A 21,241-nucleotide genomic window follows, 5' to 3' on the forward strand; every position below is an offset into this window, starting at 1 on the left:
AACTAGCTATCAACACCAAAATGGTTTTCAAGTTTGTTAATTTCAACGTTATGTCATTTTAAAAGACACCGTGAACACTTGCCACAGTTTATGAGAAAATACTTATCAAACATGTATCTAAACAAAAGGCTCATTCTAGAATATACAAATAAAAATAAGGGAGAAAAAAGATATCTGTCAGACAATGTGCCAAATGCCTGGACAGATATGTCACCATAGTATATAAGCAGATGGCAGGCAGCATGAAAATATGCTCAGTATCACCTCTCACTAGGGAAATGCAAATTAAAATAAGAGACTCTTCCAGGTAGCATTGAAATTAAGAAGAAAATGAAAGTACTTATCCCAGTCCTAGAGAGGAAGCGAGACCATAGCAATGCTCATTAATAGTTTTTTAAAATATATGAAACAGACTAAGTCCTCTACTGGATAACTTAAGAGTGTCTTATAAAGCTCAATATAATTTTATCATGCTATCGAGTGCTATCTGAATGACAATTGGATTCTTGGACCTTCCATTGGTAGATAATTGTTGGACAAACTAGAATGCAGCATCAGCTACTCTAATAAATTGCCTGTATATTTCAGTTGTGTTCGTCCAGAAAACCATAACAAATACAGCTACTCTCATGAAGGTGAACTCCCCTTTCCTTGAGTTAGGTTATACTTACGTGTTGCTTCAAATAATATGGTATGAACAAGGGACAAAAAGAATACATTTTATGTGAGAAACCTGACACTTCCTTGGCCTTATGGTAGAGCTTAATATGTTCAGCAATAAACTTTGTTCTTTATACATATCATTAATGTAATGGGTTGAAAATGACATTGCTGGGCTTCCTCAGATCTACCAATTCTATGCCTCAAATATAATATAGAGAGAAGCCACAGTAAACCAATGGAAGGCTTGTCAGAATTATCAGCGCTTAAAGGGTCACCAAAACCAAAGAAATTCTCAGAGGCCATCATGGGCTGGGGATGCTTGAGGAAATAATGTGAGAAGATGCCCCATGATGGATGCCTGGGGCTGCCTAAGGAGATACTATGGGCAGATGTACCATGAGGCATTAGTTACTTTTTGTCACTATGATGAAATATGTGACGAGAGCAGCTGAAGTGAGCAGTGGCTTATTTCAGCTTATGGTTTCTGAGAGGTTTCATTCCACAATAGTAAGGAAAATACAATATAAGAAAAGATTATAACCACAAGGTTGAGTGCATGATCACGAGACAAGGACAGAATGGACGCAGAGAAAGAACAGGTCAGAAACCAGAAGCCATTTCCTAGTACCTTTTTCCAACAGCCAGGCCCCATCACTACAATTTCCATGGCTTCTAAAATAGTATCACAAGGTAGGGACAAAGCATTCAAAATAAGAGCCTTTGAGGGACATTTTTAGATTTTTAGCACAATACAGTATCTTGACACAGAAAAAAGAAATTAGGTTTAAAAAAAAAGACAAGAAAAGAAAAACCAAATGTGATTCCAACAAGGCATGAACTTTAGACTATGACAAACTGATGATATAGGTCATTAGCTCTACTCTAGGTTTCACAGTTGGAATAAAATAGGAGCAGCCGGGTGTAGGGCGTATGGGAGCTTAGTAACATTCTTCACATATATATGAATCTACAGCTACTCTAAATTTCTTTAGTTTATTAAGTATAAAAGTAAAAATATAAGTTAAAAAATAATCTGTTGTATATCTACTTCAGACCACGGGAGTGGGCTTTGAGACATGGAGAAAAAGCTTAAGGTTAGATCTTTGTTAATAACCCAACATTTTGTAACGATATAAGCTTCTTTCCAATCATCAATTGTGGCTCTTTACATCATCAGCCCAGGAAAGGTTTGCTTTGCTGTCATTTGAGCATAATTGCAGACACAAGTCTGTCCATTTGAGAAACCTGTTGATCAAATACTTATTTTTACATAGCACCATAAGTTAACTTAATACAACATCAACAGTTTGGGTGACATTTGGACCCCATGACAGTGTGAAATACATGTGAAGATGTATTTATTTAATAAACAAACCCTTGTAAAGTACTTATTATGAGTCATAGATTCTTGTAAACACTTCACAAATACTGCATAATTGTAAGAGCTAATTAAAACCCTTCCTAAGAAGACACTAATATTACCTAAATGCTAATTTTAATTCCGTATTCCTAGTGTCATCTCTTTATTGAAAATAAACAGGCATATGATAGAAGCCTTGCCCAATTTGCCTTGCGGTTTTCTTTCAATGTCTTCCCTACTTCCCAGGAGGCTGTAATAACCTTCACCTGGAGACAACCCTTAGGGCACTTATGATCATTATGGATTTGGCTGTCATTGAGCTGTCAGTTGTTTTTCTGGTATTCAGTTGATGTTCTGTGCCAAAAACTTTAGGTTGAGAAATTGTTAATGACCTAATCCATACCATCAAAGCCAGATTATCAAAACTCATCAAGAATGGTTAATGGCCCTAATACTTTCAAGAAAGAAAACAGGGATGCTGAAACAACTTTAAAATTAGAAGTTACGTATCCAAAGACCATTGACCACTCAGCCAGTGCTGCCTGGAACTGAGAGAGAATAGGTTTTACAGTTTTCAGAATTATCTAGACACAGTCACATCAGATACCAACAATGATGGAAGTTATGTGATAGGATCCAAGTACCAAAGACATTAAGAAATGGCTTTTATATTCATCCTCAGCCTCAGTTTGTTTATTGACAGCTTGAGCTCCTCAGCTTTGTATCTTAGAAGAAAAGAAGATTAATGAACTAACCAAAAGGTCTGTCTTCATCAAATTATGAGTACTAAGCTTATGATTTTTAGATAATAATTATTTGCACCAGCTTAGAAAACTTGTTGATAAACCATGGTGAAATCAAGCTATATTATTAATTCACCAACACCATCCGAAAGGAAATATGAATGATGACCATTGTTTATAGTAAATTCAAATTTTTAGGATAATTTTACTAATTTATGCACTATACATATACGTTAACAGAGATATATAATAAATGTTCTTGTGTACCTTGCCTTCTCTCACAATGTCATCCCCAGGACTGACTAAGGTGACTAAACCCTGCCACATGTGTGTGTTTAATGAATACATTTACACACACACATATATATATATGTTTAACACACACATATATATGTGTATATATGTATATAATATATATATTATATTATATATATGAGTATATATATATGTATATAATATATATATTCTTTGTCCTCTTAATAAATTAATAAATGTGCATTTTCCATCTTCCCCTCCATATGCAATAATGAGGCTTGTATTTTTGTTCTGTTTTAATCTCTGTAAGATAAAAGGTACAAAGTGCTGAACACTGTCTTTCTGTGCCGGGGGATGAAGTAGCCTTTTCCATGTTTATTGGCATTTGCTGTTCTCCTTCTTAGACTGGCTCATTCATCTCTTGCCCAATTTCCATCAGATTATTTATTCTTTTCTCATTGTTTTGGAGGAAAGCCTTATGTATTTTGGCTCCCAAACTGTTCGTGGCAATGTTCATTGTTAATATCTTCTGCCAGTCTGTGCTGCGGGTTTAAATTTTATTCATTGTGTACTTTTTTCCACAGACTTTATTCATTTTAGCATGGTCAATTTATCACTCATTTCCTTTTATGAATTGTATGTTTTGTCTTGTTTGTGAAATTCCACTTTGCTTTATAGCCATCAAGGGACTTTGCCGCCAGATCTTCTATTAGTTTGAAGTTTGTGTTGTTCTCGTTAGACTTTCAATCAGCTTGGAATCATTTCTTGCATTTCTTTTAGTAATATAGTTTTATTTTGTTTGTTTTTGTTCAGAATAATTATTAAAGAAAAATGTGTATAAATGCTACCATGAACACATACATCACTCTCCTCTCCTTTCCATCCTCACTCAGTCCATTAAGTATGTACTCACCTCCTGCCTATACCAGTATTTCGCTATGAAGATAGACATAGTATTTATCTGATAAAATGAATTAATAATGCCATTTTCCTAAATTTATCTCTTGAATTTTAAATTTTATTTCATTCAATTAGATTTAGAATATGTTTTTCAAGATCTATGAAGAACCCCCCTCCCAAATTTTAGGGTTTTGTTTGCAAATGAATTATAATTATAAATTATTTAATTAAAATAATCATTGTCATTTCATCCATTAACAATGCTATGCCCCTTATATTAAGATTAGATTGTTTGCAATAAAAATAAAATAAAGTAATTTTCTTCAGGAATGTAAGGCCTGGACTGAACCTTCAGGAAACACTTTTCCTAGGCTGTTTCATGGATTTCAGTCTCTAGCCTCCTCTCTTACTTCTCCACAGTCTCATGGGCACAACTCTCATGAGCCTATAATTTAGATCCCTTCCTTGGTAAGAGGACTCCATGACTGTGCTTTCTCAGAGACCATTCCTGGGCTTTTCCATAGTAGACATGAGAGAGAGGGCATGGACATGGTCTTGGTTTCTGACTTCTCACACGATCTTTGGAAGTGATTAAAGACTTACTTCTTTTAATGTTGGTTTGTTGTTTTAAGCATTTACTTTGAGAGGAGACATCTTGGCCCTCTGGTTTATCCCAGCTGAGCTACCAAAACTCCACAACCCACCTCAAACCGCAACATTAGCCTTGAATCAATAAGATTAGATAAAATCTTAACTTTGAGTAATGAAGAGACACGTTGATATCCAGCACCCTGGGAACCGATACAGTTGAGTATTATATTAGTTCTTTTTTTCTGCTAGAACAGGTCCCCTAAGCATGGGGAATTTTTAAAGATGAAGGATTTATTCTTTACTACTAGAATTCCACTAGAATCTAGAAAGTTCAAAGTCAAGGAGACCATGCCAGGTAAGGATGTTTTGGCTGTATCATTCAAGGACAGTGGCAGAAGTGACAGAGAAGAGAAGGCCCAATTCCTTTTTGTAGCCAACTCACTAGTACAATGGGGATCCTCTTCCTGGGACAGAGATGTAAACTCAGTCACTAACTGTAGGAGTCATGATCCACACTCTGTAGGGCTCCAGCTCTCAGCATACCAACTGGAGATGAGTTTCTCAACATGGGAACTTTGGGGGCACATTCAAAGCATGGCAGCTATGAAGGAACTAATTTCTACTGGGTCTCAGAGGCAAGACTTGAAAGGGAAATTTTAGAAGTTCCTAGCTACATAGCCTAAAAATTATCATTCAGTTTCGGGATTTTAGGTTCTCCAACCTTTTTGAAGCTAAATTTCCATAGATAAGTTCATCATAGAGAGCATGCATGAAGACATTACTAAGTCAGTCTCCCTTCATTTTCTTCCAGCAGGAAATATCAGTGTTGGGCATTCTCTCATCTATCTCTGGACAATATGTGAGCAATGTTTAGTCCTAAAACAAGGCGAGAGAATGATAAAATACCAAGTTTACAAGTTCACACTAAGAACAACAAAGACTACAAAGGAGAAGCCTGTGGCTGTCCAGCTGATTACTCCATCTGTATTGTTCCTAACCTCCTGCAATTCCTGAAACATTGTGGCATGTTTTCCTTCACTGGCAACAGCTTCTAATAGTTTCCACATTCCAAAGACAATGAGGGCATCAAGCCAGTACTCCAGACACAAGATCTGTGACATAAAAGAATGTATGAAATCACCACTGTGGCTGGTAAGCACTCATTAAATGTTGAAAGCAATTGAATTTAATTTTCAGGTAATTTTTTCTGAGTGGCATTTTATTTATTCCACACTGTGAAACAAAGGTTTAAAAATGTGTTTTAGAATCATAATCCTTACATTAATAAAATCCCTAAAAATAAAAAGAATAAAATCCCTTGAAGAAATAGAAAATAACAGACTAGATTATTTTTGTTTAAATTGTCCTGCATTCTCTTTTGAAGTGACATTTTATGCCAAGAAGGTTTTAGAATAAAATCAGGAACTTACTTTGTAATTTTTTAATGCAAAGCTTACTTGGAGTTTGAGAGATGTAGGAAGCATAGTGTCTTAAGGATGTGAAATATAGCCTAGCATTTCTGCCCACATATTCCAGATCCCAGCCATGTGATTCAGATTTAACACCACCACTCACCACGGTGATTAGAACATGGTATCAGTCACTCAGTTCATATGTCATGAGGTTAAGGAGTATGAGTCACTCTGAGCAGCTCCCGAAATAGCAAGGGAGTTTTTGTTGTTGTTTGTTTTCCAATAACTGCTGTGGTTGGCGATATTTCAGGATCCTTCTGGATCATTAACTGACTTTTACAATCTTTATATAATTAAAGGGAGTTTATTTCACTTTGAGAACTGAACAGCATGGAGCATTTTGTAATTCTAGCTCATGAGAAGCTGAAGAAGGAAAACCCTGAGATATAGGGTAGCTTCAGCTCTGCAGCAAGACACTTTCTGAAGAGATTAGTCTGGACATTTTCTTATTGCAGCTATAAATCAGATGTTTCTTCCTTTTTATTGCAAATCATTCTTTATTAGTTTTATCAGAAGCCAATTTTTTGTCCCATAATATCACAGAAAAAAAGAAAAAAACAAATTGCTAATGAAACTATCTCTCTTTTGCTCAATCATATGGCACTCTCAAACAACACACCAAAAGTTCTCCACTGGTGTATTTGTTGAACACTTCTGCAAAATTGGAAATTGGTTACATTATCCATTGATGTTTTACCCAGTGCTAGATGTGGCAAAGCAATGCCTGGAGATTCCTGGATTGTTAAAGATGGACCTAGGAAAGTGTGTTTTGCTATAGGTATAACTCCCTTGTAACTCTCTAGGGACAATGTGAATCTGTAGAAAAATAACAAGTGGAGTGATTCCCAATGTCAAGTAGTTAGTCCTCATGATATCTGAATTCATGGGATATACATGAGAGACAACTGATTTTCATTCTTTTGTTCTGTAGTAAGAATTGAATAAAATATAACACTTTACTTTCTTACAGGAAATGTATTATTTTATATTATTAAAAAATTTATTTGTCATTCACAGTTCATATGTTTGTGTCAGTGTCAGCAAAGCATAGTGGCACATGCCTATATTAGAGAGGCTGAGACAGGACTGTGATTTTGATGCCAGCCTGTATTTAAATAGAAAAAATAGAAAGCAGTAAATTAAACGGTATGTGTATAAATCTGTGCATGTGACTGTGTATTTGGATGTATGTTTTATGTGTGTGTATATATATATGTATATATATATATATACATACATACATATACATGGGTGCATATGTATTATTTGTGTGTATATGAAGGGATATGTGTATGTATTTAAATGTGTGTATGTTTATACATATATGTACATGCATACATACATATATATTTTTGTGTGTATGTATGCATATGTGTGTATATATTTACATGTGTGCATGTATTTATATACAAATATTGGTCTGTGTTTTATATGTGTTTGTGTTTATGTGTGTTTGTGTGTACTTAAGTACATCTATGCATATGGATGTGTTTGTTCATATATGTGTGTATATATGTGGACGTATGTATGTAATTGTGCATATATGTCTATGTTTGGTGTTTGTATATGTGAACAAATGTGTATGTATATGTATGTTTTTAATATTACCCTTGATCAGACCTAACACCTTACTTGATAGCTTCATAATTGGCATTAAACTAATATTTACCACTAATCGATTTCATTGTGTATGAAAATTTTGTATTTACCTTTTTGACAGTTTTAAATTTTGAGACAGTGTTAAAATAGTGTGCAGTTTTAAGAAATAATAAAGACATCCAATATACTTTGTTAATAATTTTCTATTATAAAACTGTTGATAAAATCACAGCCAAGAAATGGTCAGTGATAATAACCCGAGAAAGAAAAGAATTTCATCATCATCTTGTTACCCACAAAAAGTCACACTACTTCCCCTTATCAAACCTCCTGTCCTAACCCTGGTCCATTAGGGTACTCTGTTTCCACAATTTTGAGAGTACAACAATGCTATATAATTGTAATCATATACATGTAACCTTACAAGATTGGCTTTCACATTGAACACAAAACAGTGGTAATCCAGCCAAGCTGTTTTATGTATGAATTGTTTGTCACCTTTTTGCCATTGACTAATAGTCCTTTCTAAATATCTGCTACAGTTTGTTCAGACATTCACTAGTCAAAACCCATTAGTGGTACCCACCGTGGGTTACTCTAAATAAAGTTGGTATGAATATTTGTGTGCAAGCTTTTTTGTCAATGTAAATATTACTTATGTGAGCTTAGTACTCTATGCTATTATAGATCTGCTGCCACTGTTTACTTCACAAGCCATGGACACACTGGCTTCCAGAGTAGCCATAGTGCTTTGCATTTTAGATGGTAGCACATAACAGTTTGGTTGCTTTGTTTGCCAGCAGTGGGTGTCAATGCTGTGCCTTTTGTCTCCATTCTGGCAGAGGTGTGGTGGTATCTCACCCTGCTTTTGGTTTCCTCTCCCCAGTAGGGATGGTACAGTGTCTTCTCTTGTCTTCATTTTCTTCTTTGTGAAAGGCCCACTCTGAATTGTGATATTTAGAACTGAGTATTAAGAGTATATACAGTCCAAGCAGTGGTCCTGTGTCCTGTGTCCTGTGTGTGTTATATGATTGCCAACAGAAATAATGGTTTTGTCCAGTCATTTCCAGCTTAGTTTATATTTTAAATCATCTTTTATTTTCAGTGTTGAGAAGTCTTAAATGTCACCTAAAGCCCTAAATCTTGGAGAATTTCTCCTGTCTTTGGTTGGGTCTTTGACACATCTCAGGTACATCTTTCAATTTAGGTTTTAATTGGGGAGCAAAATATAAGGTTCAAGTCAGAGTTTGTTTTAGTGTTTGTGGATTTTCCTACAAATTGATGCAATACAGTCTGTTGGATGGAAAGAATCTTTCTCTAGAGACTTGCTTTTCTACTTCTGTCTAAACCAATTTACTTATTTACTTAAATATATGTTTAGGATCTCTTTCTGTTCATCCAATATAGCACTGTGTGATTACCACACATGTGTAGACTTGAACACCAGGCACAGTTGAGTCCACACATTTCCCTTTGTTGGTGCTTTAGCAATTAAGTGACTTTTATCTCCCCACATACATTTTTTACAATGAATTTTGCATGCCCATGAAAACATAAAGCAGACCAGTGGCATTTTTAGGAACTTGCATTAAATCTACAATTTGATTCCAGATATATCTCACAGAAAGGCCATAGCTCAGTGTAGACTCTGTCTTCTCTGTGATCTTCAGCAACAAGAGAGAGAGGTGAGGTGGGGGAAGATAAAGGAAAAGCATACGCATTATATCTACTAGGCTGGCGTGTTCTCTTTATCACACACAAATGCTGAGGATATTTTTGTCTTCATCTTGAATCTCATGACATTGCTGAAATTATTAGTTTATTAATAAATTCAAATTTCAGGGATTGGTGTTTGTTTTTCTAGGTGTACGCTGGGATTTTTTTGTTACTTTATTTCAAACTATTGACACATGTAATCTGTTTTCTTTGAGATAGGGTTTCACAATACAGTATGTTTGTTTGTTTCAGTGTAACCCAATGTTGCTGTGTCCTTCTCATTCACTTGTTTCTTGTTCAAACTTTATTTTGTTTTTACCTAATTGCAAGGGGGAAAAACTGAACTTCCTGTTCAGTTTTGAATAAGAAAATGACTTGCTGCATCCCAGGAAAAAAACTACCTGGTCTTTTTCAGAAATATTCTTTACCAATCAATTCTCTAATATATAGACAGCCTTGATGCTTGTTCATTTGTTTGTTTGTTAGTCTATCTATCGAGTCCTGGGATTATAGGTGTGCAGCATCCTGTCTGACCACATATAAGTGTTTTATAAATGCAAAGTAATTTTCACTCGATAAAGCTCTGAAAGGTTTTAACGTGCATTAGATTTTGGCTGCACTCCAAAATCTTTTCTGCATCAATTGTTATGATCATGTGATTTAAAATGTTAGCCTATTGATATGGTAGATTACAGTGACTTGATTTCAAATGTCAAATCAGTTTTTTTATGCCTGCCTAAATTCCAATTGCTCATGAGGTATGTATGTAAATATATATATATTGGATTTTATGTGCAAACTTTTGTCTGAGAATTTTTTTTAATTTATCTGTGGTCTTCTTACTACCTTCAGTACTCTCTTTCCCTTGAATGCTTGACAAAATGAGACTGGCTTAATAAACTAGGGAACATTCAGTTTTCTTAAAGAGATTATGCAGTGTTACTAACTCTTTAAATCTGTTAGATCATTCTTGAGAGGTTACCTAGGTCTGAATATGTCATTCAGAAGCATTTCAATCATGTTTTTGAATAGCCTTCTTCGTATTATTTCTTTTAAGTTGAGTTTTAAGTTTGTGGTGTTTGAAGAGACTGTAAATATTTTTTTTTGTTGTAAGCCTAGCCTTTGACTGCTGAGCCTTCTCTCCAGCCATTTAAATTGGCTGTCCATTTTTAAATTGTTGCTTCTAACAGTGAAGTGTCTATTAAAATCTCCCCTTAGTCATAGAATAGCTCTGATTTTTATCCCTAGTTTAATTTATGTAATTTGTTAGTGTTATGAAAATTCACTCATTTTGATTATTTTTCTATTTTTTCTTCTATTGTTCTGGCTTTGTCTGCTTGTATTTATTACCTTTTCTTTTATCTAGATTACATTTGGATTACTAACTTGAAACTTTATCATCTCCTAATACAGTCATTCTTTTTGTCTTGAATCGTGGGATAATATTCATGCTCCTTTTTAAAAGATTAATTTGTTTTACTTAATACAAATATGCTATCACTGTCTTCAGACACAGACACACCAGAAGAGGGTATCAGATCCCATTACAGATGTTTGTGAACCACCACGTGGTTACTGTTGATTGAACTCAGGACCTCTGGAAGAGCAGTCAGTGCCCTTAACTGCTGAGCTGTTCTCTCCAGCACCATGTTTGAATTCTTTTATTTTTTATCTGTTTGTGTATATGCACTTTTCACAGATTCCCTGCTCACATGAGGCCATGTTTTCTTATCTCGTATGCTAATTTTAACTTTTAATTGTTGTATTAGCAGTACTGCTACCATTTGGTTTTTAGCCTTGTGATTATTTTTCTGATAATTTCCTTTCATGGTATTTACACGAAGCCATGGTCTTCCAGCAGGATATATCTGGAAGAGAAAAAGAGGGTGAATTGTCACATTTTTTTTTTATTGTTTTAAAATAGTCTTGCAGAAATCCATATGTTTTATTTGTAAATAAAACATTTCTCTCTTTTTGTTATTTTAAAATTTTCTAAAGAGTATAAGATTTGGTCTCAACTTATTTGCAGTACTTTTGTTGTACTTTGGTTTGGTTTCTCAGTGATATGTTTCTACATTACCTGTCTGACCAAAGGTGACTGGCACCTGAGCTTCATCTACATAGGGAGATACTGAAATATCTTCATCCAGCTGTGATTCATTCCCTATGCTATGAAAAATAATTGTCTTCAGGGTCATATGATTTTATAATAAGCAAGTTTATTACAATGTCCATGCTTCTCCTCCATGGAATGGAGCCTCTCCTGACTTGCAGGAATGCCTTCCTCATTAACTGAGGTAAAATGTGCTTAGCCTTGGTCATGCGTCAAAAACTGGTGAAATGATAGATATTTTCTCACCTATGCACCACAAGCAGAAAATAAACAGTATACTATCTCTTGGAAATGTATGGATAGTCCTAAATAAACAGAAACCTGATGCTTGTGTATGTTTACTGACATACAATATCTATACATAAGACATACCTCATTTTAGGAAAAAGACAAGTTGTACAAATTTTTAAATGATTTTTCTTCCTGTAAAACTTGACTGTTCTCCACAAGCAAGATAGCTTTCCACATTTGGAAGGTAAACATGTGTCCCAAAACACAAATGGCAATCTCTGTACAAATGAATAATGGAGAGAAAGGAAGGCCAAGTTTCACAGGGGCTGACTGACAGGGGCCATACTTTTATGTTTGGTTAAGTTGAAAGGAAAAATGATTTTCATTTAGAGATAGTCTGGCCTAATACAAATTGTTACTCACAGTTTATGAAAACTAGTCTTGTGTAAGTTTAAACGTTGTTTCTGTTTCTAAAGAATATGCCAAGGATAATTTAAGAGCATCATAATTAAAGTTGGAATCATAAAACTAATTTGAAGTTAATGATCCCACAACATACCATCAAATTAGACCATTATCTCTATGAGACAAACAGAAGCATAAGTAAGCTTAAGGATTTAACAGCACTGGTCATTATTGTATGTTCTGCTGTGCATAAGCAGACCTGAGGCAGACAGTCATGTGTTCAAGCAAAGGGAGATAAAGAACAACGTGATAGAGAAATGAAGAGTGTGCCAACCCATGTACTCATTTCTGTATAGACATGTGATTCTTACTCAGTGAAGGGCTTGGCCTTAACCAGGTTCCAAATGAGTCTCTGAAGGATGAAGTGTACCATAGACTTGGTGGCCCCTGGATATACTAATGTGTACATCCTACCAGGGGACATTAGACTTGGGCTGTCATATTACACAATAGTCTTGAATTTAAGCTAAGGTATTCCACTGCTTTCCTTACTGTTCTTTGGTGGGATAGCTTGAGTACTACGCCATGACTACTTACTTACTGCCAGAAGTACCTCTGTTTCATTCCATGCTGGATTTGGTTTGCATTTCTGTTTTCTTTTCACTGTTGTTTTTTTTTCTTTCTTTCTTTTTTTTTTTTTTTTGTAATTCAACTTCACACATTGTATTGAGAATTAATTTTTGATTGTTGTCCATTCAGATATTATTCACTATGGTCAGATTTTCTGTGACACCCATACTCAGTGCCATGATGCTCATAGGTAACAAATCATAGTTCAAGAAGCTGGAATGTAGACCTGTGAAGGAGATGCATGGGCTTGCTTGCCGCAATTATATGGCAATTATAATTATCTGAAAGATTATGGTAGATGGTAAATTTTGGTATTTAAGACAAAACACAAGTATATAATGATATATGTCTGCATAGAATTCCAAAGAATTTGGTTCTTCAGTGAGACTCACAGTTGAATTGCTAACATTTCCTCTGAACCACCTGACCTTGGTTTAGCTTTAGCCTTCACATCAGCACTAGAGCAGTGACCAAGCTTAAAAAAAAAAACAAGAAAGTCAACTAAGGAGAAAGATGTATGTCTGTGTTACCAAAACATCTGAAAGACTACAGCTGAAAGAAAGGAGACATTGCTTACAATGAGAAGCCTGGCAGACTTAGCCTCTGGTGGAACACATGGGTTGGGTAAGAGGACTTTGAGAACAATGGAAGAAAGGGGGTTAAAGTCTCATTTCCTGCAACTTACTTTCCTAGAGCAGTCCACATCCTGTCCACACATAATGGTGATGTCCCCACCCTTCAAGCATAGATCATATCAGTGCTTAACATCTCTGTGTGTGTCACTCTAGGCAAGCATAATGAATACTGTTTTCATATGTTACCTTTGCAGATCCTGCTCTCATTCTCTCCTAGCTGTTTGATAGGTAGCAACAGTAAAGTCTGGCAATACCCCCTGGCTCAATAGTCTCCCTCCACATGTCTTTCCCATTCTCCAAAATCTTGCCACATTCCGAGGGAAAGAGTAGTAAGGGACACTCCTGAGGAGTAGGTACTTAGTGAGGCATGAAGTAGCCATTGGTTGTAGAACTTTAAGAATAACATTTTGTTCTCATTTCAAATACATAAAACAGGTTTTTTGTTTTTAACACGTGACACACACATACATGCACACATACACATACAAACACACACACACACAAACACACATACACATGATAAATTTCCTCTGAGGATGTCTGTATGACCTCTTCCAGCTTGAGAAAGAGGACTTGACCTGCATCTTTGAACCTAATAATAAAATCACATTTTACTGTCACTGGGGTAATACATATAATACAACCTTTTCTTATAAGCAGGCCACAGTGAGATTCCATCCAAAAGGCATTCCTTTTCACAGTGCCTTTAACCTGACTGTTTTCACAGCCTCTGCTCGTATATCTCTATTTCCTTTCCGGATCCTCAGACTTCAGGCAAGTTGTGTTCCAGTCTCTTTATGATGCCTCAAGATAAGAAACATCCCACCTACCTTTCCAAATAATTCTATGTCACTTCAGATTCTCAGCGCCTGGAACTCAGGCCATTAAAATGACTTCTAAGAGAAGTGGAAGGATGCTTTCTCCATCCTGACCTCTATTCTAAAGATCATTCATTTGAGGGCTCTTGTTAGGAAGCAATGTATCACAAAACAGGATGGGAAGTGCTAATCAAACACTGATATCTACAACACTTGGGCCAGGAAAGTGCAAACTCAGGAAATATTACAGGGACTTGGACAAGAAAACAAGCTGAGGTCCATTGAATCTTCGTTGATTTAGAACCTAAGAGTAGACGTTCTTTCATTGCTGTGAAATACAATGACAGGCAGGGCTTCAGATAACCATCCTCAAATCCGGATGCTTATCTGCCAGCTGAGACTCCTTTTAATTAAAAAATAGAGCCTGAATTCATGATGATCCTGGCTTCCTAGGCAATATAGGGCAGGTCCTGTGTTCAGTAAGGAATATTTTTAAAGAAAAGAATTTATTTCCTCCCCACCCCTCTTCCCTCCAGAATGAACTCAGACCATGAAAACAAATACATAGCCAAGTTTACCAAACAATAAATGTTAAATAAGCAATAATGAAGAAAGGTATGTATTGTTATTCCTGACTGCTCCATTTTTAAATAGGACAGTTTTCTCAGTTTCTATTTATACATTATCCAGTCATTAATTCCTGTTTAATGCCTTAAAATCAATTTGCAGTGACATTGGGGTTTCTTTGGATACCTGGTATATAAAATGTATTCTCATATAGCAGCACAGGCACCAACTGATCAGTGAAAAGATGGTTATCTAAGCTGAGAAATGTCTAGCTCAGTCTAAGCACCAACTCGCTCTCCTATCATAGTTCCAATACATTCTTTTATTCTCTCTGCTTGGTCCATTGTTCATTAAATATTAGATAAGTCATTTTCTGACATTCTACATATCCTTCTAAATATCTTCATAAAGACTTTGAGGAAAATTTTATAATCAACCTTTCTCAAGGCATAAATGCTCATTACCCTAGTTTTCTCAGGCTGTGAATTCATAAGGTAGGAAAAAGTTTCTATGTCAATATGCCAGAACCTAGCCCTATGAAGAGAAGACACTGAGTTGAGGCTCTATTCTCCACAGTCTCTTTAGGTAACTGGTACTCCACCTTGTCAGGTCATGAAAAGAGTGGATGAGTACATACTTGGGTTTTTTTGTTGTTGTTGTTTTGAGGGGGGTGTTCTTTTGTTTTGTTTTAGGTTTAAGAGATATTTTGAATACATTAAGATGAGGAAATTTATTACAAGTCTCTGGCCTCTGTTCTGTTTTCTTTGAATTATCTACACTGCAACCCAAATAAATGCTCCTCAGCCTCAGGGTGAGGTAAAGTTCAGCCATGACAGTCACTGCTTACATGTTCTTGGAAGAGAAAACACAAACTCTTCAGGTTCTCAGAGTTTTAGAAGAGCAAGCCCCTTGAGTTTATTTGATTGACAGTCTCTTTATTCCAAATCTAAGCTGATGTGAAGGATGGAGCCAGTAGAGTTGTGAAAAGTCTCTGAAGCCCCTGTGAGCAGCACTGGCTACTAAAGGCATTGGAGCTGTGCTTGATAACAGAAGATAAAAGGCTTGCTACCAGCTTCTCTTTCAAATTAAAATATAAGATAAATAAAAATATGTAAATGTCACTTTTCTTTCCTCAGATGAAGTAGTGAGATGAGAGCCATACCCAAGTTGTGTGAATAGACTGCTGGGCCTGAGCCCAGAGCATGTCTTTCACTGTTCTAATTATCCATGGAAGCTTTTAGCCTCTGTGATACCTAATTTTTCAACCTGACTAATTCAACCTGGCTTCTCTTGGCTTCTCACTGAATTGCTCTGACTGGCTTCATATTACCTTTGGCCATATATTCTAATCTTCTGGCTCAGTCTCATTCTCTGGCTTGTACTATCTTCACCTGTGTCTAGCTTGTTTCTGTAACTTGCCTCTGTAAAATGTCCTGTGCATGCACACACACACACACACACACACACACACACACACACATACACACACACCCCACATTCCACACACCACACACCACATTACCACATTATACTTTTTTCTCTCTTTTTGTCTTAAGTAGCCTCTTTTCCTCTGCTGTTTTTGTATGTCCTATCTCTGACTCACTCTGTCAAATGTTTCTCTGATTCATCACTTTCTTTGCCCTTCAATTAGATGTCACTTTCAAACATGGCTGCTTCCTTGTACAAATTAACCTTACTTTCACTGTTAGGAATTAAAGTTGTCTTCTAAATTCATATCTGTAGCCCAGGGAATGTCTGCATTCTGGCTGTATTATATCTTAGGATGAGATCCCTTGCCAGAGCAGCTATGTTTCTGGATTAAAATTTCTCTACAAAAGTTTTAGTTTTCAACTAACATTATTGAGGATGAACCATTCTGGTAGTAACAGTAAACTTCTGTTTGGCTGTTTGTTGATAAATAGAAGATGCATTTGTCAATACTTTAAAGACTAAGATGACACATTTAGTAATTGTCACAGGACCTAAAGGACTTTTCCCATGAATTACTCTTCTGAACAAAAAGATGGTAATTTCATAGTGCATAATAATTTAAGAATCTCTTTAAGTGCTATGATGGCTACTGATCCGTCTTAGAGCATATGGTCTCTAAACTCAGTTAAAGGATAATAGGTAATTCTCCTTTACCCCATGGTCTGTTAGCCCTCTATCTAACTACAACCACTTCAATCATTACTTCATGAGGAAGTCACTACTCAGTGCAATTATTTATGAAAATGTGAGAACAGAAGAAGTTACATCATCCACAGTCTGCCTAGCTTGGCTACATTAGCAGGCTTACAGAAAATCTTGAATGCTGCCTTTGGTGGAGCTTCTGCATTTGTAGCTCAAACTCACTTGGACTTTCATCACTTACTTGAGGAGCTAACTTGATGAGTGTGTGTTAATTTGGAGCTTATAAACAAATTGTTCATAGGTTGCATATACTCAGTGATGTGATTTCCTTAGCCATCTGTGTATTATATTCATATTATAATAGTAATAGGGAAGAAATATTTCCTTTAATGTGAAAAATAACTTGATTGAATGTGAAATTCTCTGTTTCTTGAAAGGCCAAGATTATTCAGATACTTATTTTTTTAATGTTTTTAGGTTTTTAGTTTTATTTACAAAATTTATAAAAATATTTATAAAATATTTTTATCATATTTATCATCTTCCAACTCCTTCAAGATCTTCTCTACCTCCCTACCCACTGATGTAGAGGTCTGAGTCAAGTGTTTGATTCCAGGAGAACAGCAGTGGTGCTTAGGCTTTGTCAGTTCTACCTAGTTATTTCCTAGAAGTTAACTATCCTGTCTGTAGTTTGTCTTTGCCTTTGTCATTATTTATCTAAAAAATAATCATAACTTTCAAGAACTGTAGCTGTGTCTCAGTTTTTCTAGTTTTGTATACTTATACGTATATTTTTGATACATTTAATTAGTAGTTTACCTATGTTATTTTATTTTCCAAGCATTGGCTCTTGCATTTATTTATTTTCATGATTTTTTCTTAATTTAAAAAAAATGAGATTGAATGTTTTCTTGAATTGTTTTATTTATATTATTTCTGAGTTAGTAATAACTAAATATCTATTTAATAACTCTGTATAGTTAAAGATATTTTCTCCAGAGGTTCTTTTCCCATATTCTATTTCACTGTATTTTAATTAATATTATGCTTTCAAAATATCCTATAGTTTAATACCTGATACTAGATTGTTCTAAAATGTAATTAGAAAAGTTTTCTAGCAATCACAAGTAGTGTATTTCTCCCTTATATAAATATTTTAATGTTCGTAGTATTGTGCACAGAGAATATGACATAGATAAAATAGCCCAGGTTATCTACCTTCAGGTATGATTTTATAAATAATTCATGGAAACATGAAAAGAATTTATGTTTGGTTACCTAATTATATAGTTATATATATATGTCATTCACTTTTATTTATATTCACGTTTGTGGTAGCCTCATTATTTTTGAATGTGGACATGTCTTACTTTGGATGGAGGAATCTCCCTAACACCATGGAACTTGTAAGCTAATGTTTAGATCTGGGTGACTTTCAGATCAATAATAATGTATATCACATCTGAATTCTGACCCATGCATATTCCCTCCTGATGATTATTGGTGACTCAGACTCAATCCTGAAAATGCCTTGGTTTTACTTTCATAATTTTCTTCTACTTTGATGATCTCTTTATCTTCAATCTGCTTGTCAATGGTTTAACTACATTTAAGCTTTTAATTTAATCTGAGAATTCTTTTCATTTTTTTGCAGATGTATCTTAAGTCAATTAATTGGTTGCTAAGATCAATACATTTTCATATCTACAATCAAATTACAAGCTCTAACTTCTACTTTGCTGCTTTATTTATAATTTTTGCTTTTCTTTGTCCTATAGTATAAATATTCACAGGATGCCTTTCAGTTTTCAGCTTTTTGTATTTAGGTGTCAGAAAACAAAGCATGTTATGGATATTTTGTTCTATCATACATACTCAAGTCTCTGCTAATTTAAAGGTTACTATTTTCTCTTGTATTTCCTTGTAAGCTAATTCTAGGTCTTTAAATTGACTATTTGGAAGTTTGAGAGATTTGTTGAGGCCAACCGAATATCAAGAAAGGAACCACTGACAAGCTCAGACAATCTCAGCATCCTCGTATGCTTTTATATATTCTCCCTAGTAAAAAGTAAAGCTTTGCAGTTGTTGATATACTTAATGTAAAACTACTGTTGTCTGTTTAAATAGAAAATATGGAAAATGCAGTATTATTTTAAAATTGTGTTTTCATTGTCTGACACCAACAATAAAATTGTGATTCCTAATTCTAGTTTCCAGACAGAGCAAATCACTTCTAGCTCCTTCCTTTCTTAGTTTTTCTCTTTCTTCTTTTCTCCCCTCCATCCCCATCCCCATTCACCCCCTTCCTGAGATAAGATCTATCTATATAAATTGAGGTAGCCAAGAATTCTCTGTGTGTCCAGGCTGGCCTCGAACCCATAATTGTTCTAAGTAGGCCTCCTGAGAACCATGGTTACAGCTATTTAAATCCACAGCCTAGCATCACTTCTGGTTACTAAGGGTCAGTTTCCTCCCAAGGATTCACATTCTGCTTTCCAAGGGTAGTTCACTCAGAAGGAAGACAAGAAGAGCATCATGTACACTTACTCAAGCCTCTCCTTTGCCAATTATTTCTCAGGCTTTGTATACATTGAAAGATCTTGTATGCTATTCACTTCTTAATGAAAACAGTCACATTCTATCCATGCTAAATACAAAAAAATCATGCTTATTGCTCAATTATTCATTCATTTTTCTGAATACCTAATTCATGGCCAGCAAGAAAAATGGAAACAAAGGTAAACCAAAGATACTCCCTGTGATTGATCAAATAAATTATTCAGTAATCTTTTAGAAGGGGAACCAAGAATTAATAATGAGGAAAGGAAGGTTTTATGAGCTCAGAATCACTTTATTGTGATTTATTTTTATTTTTATTCTTGCATATATGTATATCTTCTATGTGTATGCAGATTCCTGTAGAGGCTGGAAGAGGATGTCAGATACCCTGGAGCTCAACTTACAGGCAATTGTGAGCTGCCTGATTTGGGTACTTGAACTTGAACTCTGGCCTTCAAAAGAATAGCAATCAGTCATAACCATTGAGCTATCTCTCCAGCCCTCAGAGTCATTTTCGAGAGTTAAAAACTGAGAATTTCTGTATATCTGGCATATAGTCTAGCAATTGGCAAATGGTATTTGCTGAGTAAATAAGTGTTGAATGGAGAGTGAAAGAAATGAATGGAAGGTGAGTTATAACTCCTATGGGATTTCCTTCAATCAAGTAATGTCACATGAAAACTTGTAAGAGTCTAAAAAGGCAAGATGATAAAATCACATTTAATAGAAGGTCCAACTATGTGATTAGCCAGAACAAAGCTGGAGGCACAAGTCCAAGGTCCTTGAATATTTTCCCAAGATTATATGGCAGAAGGTGAGATTCATTGATACTCTGAGCAAGTGCATAGTATGCCTGTAGCCTTGATATGAGAAGAATACTGTGCCAGTAGCCTCTCCTGATCATACACTAGGATTCTCAAAAACAGTCAAATAACTCATGTCAGCTGTAAGACTTGGCTTGCAACAGGGTAAGGAAACCAGAGCTGAAGCTTGCTCTATCTAATAGTTAAATGTAGCACGGAAAAATCATCCATAGAAAATGTATCTCCCATGTATTATATTTCTGTCATTGCCTTACTTGATGCTAGAGAACACCAGACATCAAAAAGGAATGATATGAAACAAATAAATAGCATTCAGAATTGTTTCCTAAATTAAAAATACATTAAAAGACCAATTTGAACTGATTTTTACACCATCCTAGAGAGCACTTTACTTGCACACCAACTCTGATGTTTCAGAGTCCACCCTTCCTTGTTCTCAAAAATGAGGCTCCTAAGTTCCCTTCTCATTTGCCAAGCCATGCTTAAAGAATATATCAAATCACACCTTCGTTTTTTTGTGGGCCTAGTCTAAGAAACTCTTGTCAAGTTGTTTTTGTCAATAGGGGCATCACAGTCTGCTATTTGTGGTAAAATCAATGAATTATATCTAGGCCATTGGTTACCTGAAATGTTCATACTGTGGTCAAGTCCCATTAGTCCCAGTTTCTTCAGCCCCAACTCGCTTTCTGATGAGACTTTCTATGTCTAGTGACTTCCATCAGGGAGTGTGATCAGCAGTCAGCTCTCTGCTTCTCTGGCTTTTATGGAGTTGATCAGATCATGGAACATCTCTAGGGACACCAGAGCACAGGACAAAATCTCAGTGGATCAAAATAACAGAAATTTATCTTATTGAAGATGAAGAAGCCAAACCCAAGATGTCTGTAAGGAAGCACTTCCAGTGGTGGTTTGGAGGAAGATCCTTTTGCTAGCCTCTTTCACTCATGCTCTCTCCAGCTTCTTCTCACACAGTCACATCCCCTCCTCTTCTATCCTCTCCCTTTCTGTTTCTCATAAGGACAGATGC

At 35.5% G+C, this 21,241-nt stretch overlaps 1 long non-coding RNA gene across 1 annotated transcript in view; it reads right to left on the reverse strand.

The window, feature by feature from the left end:
- Nucleotides 1-6,297: 6,297 nt before the first annotated feature.
- Nucleotides 6,298-21,241, reverse strand: part of LOC143441440 (uncharacterized) — a 60,145-nt gene continuing 45,201 nt past the window's right edge. The window contains exons 3-4 of the long non-coding RNA XR_013108829.1: nucleotides 20,838-21,005; nucleotides 6,298-11,167 (exon numbers count right to left, since the gene is read on the reverse strand). This is a non-coding gene — a long non-coding RNA (uncharacterized LOC143441440). The remainder of the gene's footprint in view (nucleotides 11,168-20,837; nucleotides 21,006-21,241) is intronic.

This window comes from Arvicanthis niloticus, chromosome 2 (assembly GCF_011762505.2).
Source record: "Arvicanthis niloticus isolate mArvNil1 chromosome 2, mArvNil1.pat.X, whole genome shotgun sequence".
Taxonomy (NCBI): Eukaryota; Metazoa; Chordata; class Mammalia; order Rodentia; family Muridae; genus Arvicanthis; species Arvicanthis niloticus.